This window comes from Octopus bimaculoides, chromosome 23, assembly GCF_001194135.2.
Source record: "Octopus bimaculoides isolate UCB-OBI-ISO-001 chromosome 23, ASM119413v2, whole genome shotgun sequence".
Classification (NCBI taxonomy): Eukaryota; Metazoa; Mollusca; class Cephalopoda; order Octopoda; family Octopodidae; genus Octopus; species Octopus bimaculoides.
Genome location: NC_069003.1, coordinates 26147463 through 26149047, shown reverse-complemented (window position 1 = coordinate 26149047; position 1585 = coordinate 26147463).

The window sequence follows — 1585 nt, the reverse complement described above, 5'->3', positions numbered from 1 at the left end:
CCCAGTAATGAACTCATTTGCATACAGCCAATCAGGGCTCATCTATCAAAGTAATTTATGAGCGCATAACAAGTGATGGGCGATAAGATAAGGTCACTTGGGTAAGGAATGACCATGCTTCTTTTCTCTTTTAAGAATGCTTGTTCTTGTTCTTGTTTCAACCATGGCTGCCTCTGCGTAGTTATTTGTGTTGTTGTTTACTTTGTAAAACAGTAAGGGGAGAGGGTTGCTAGCACACCACCCTCTGCCCACATTTTTCCCATCCACATCTTTACCATATGGGGCCCTAACAAAATCCGATAATAGATGTAGATGCAAATTTATCTAATTACTTATCTCCTAATATCAGACATAACTTGGCGATCGGTCGACTTACAACACTGCTCTTCGTCGAGTTTACTTGGTTGAGTCTGTTTGTTAACTTAACAAGGTCAAGGTGAGATCTGATTGGCTGTATGCAAATGAGTTCATTGCTGGAGTCCGGAACTCTCGTGGGAAAAAAATTTCGCGTCCCGGTTCTTCAAAGACCTTAATTGTGGTTTTGTTGCCACGGTGTGTCTCTATCGTTCAGATCTATCGGACGACTTTAGTTCCGCGTATTTAAGTGCACGGGCCTTCGTTTTACGCCCCGAAGAAATGGTCCAGGGCTATTCTCGCCGCTAGCACCTCGGCGGCGATACCTTTACTAATCACCTCTTCTAGGTTCATAACTAGTTCTCCTTCTAATCTATTTCTTCCTCTTGGTAATCCTTTGCTAAATGGTATCGATTTTATCGAAATACCCTATTCATCGCGACCCACAACCGATTGTTGACAATTCAGCTTCTAGTAACCGGGCCTTGCATACTAGGCCTATCTAAATCGACTGAGCCTATCTAAATCGACAGAAGCTCCAATTTGAACGGCATAGTTCTAGGCCTATCTAAATCGACAGAAGTTCCAGTTTGAACTGTGGACATCCGACACTGTCCCAATGTGCTGACCTAATATGTACTCTATCTAGATACAATTTGGATGATCCGCTGTGGTTGCACCATGTCCACAATGGAATATCAGGGAAATTCAACCGGAACCGGAGAAGGTTTTCGAAAATTTTTCATCCATTTCTGTGTGACCAAAATACAATTCCAATCTTCCACTAGAACTTAAGAGCGATAAATTACCAGGAATGTTTCTAGACATCTGAAGAAATCCTGTCGGGGTATAAACGGTCACCACCTACCAGAAGACGGATATTTCTGGCAGCACACAAGCTGCGTAGATGGGGACTAAGCAAAGTTCTCCATTTCTCAGTGCCGCCGTGGAATAAAACCTAGCCTCTGCTTCTGTCTCAATTCACAATTTAACCATTCCAAGCTCCTTTCCTCGAGTGCTGTGCGTCTTGTTTCCACATGCAATTTTTACAAGGAATTTTAGAATCTCGGCCCCAGGAGCATTTTCCACCCGGCGCGAATTTGTTCCGATGCAGCAGTATGAAACCTTGCTTCTCAAAGTGTTTTCTATGACCTCGGATTGTGGGCTACTCGTCTCCCATTTTTTTTTTCCTTTAGTAATTTGTCTTGCCAGTTTTAAGTCTTTATCTATG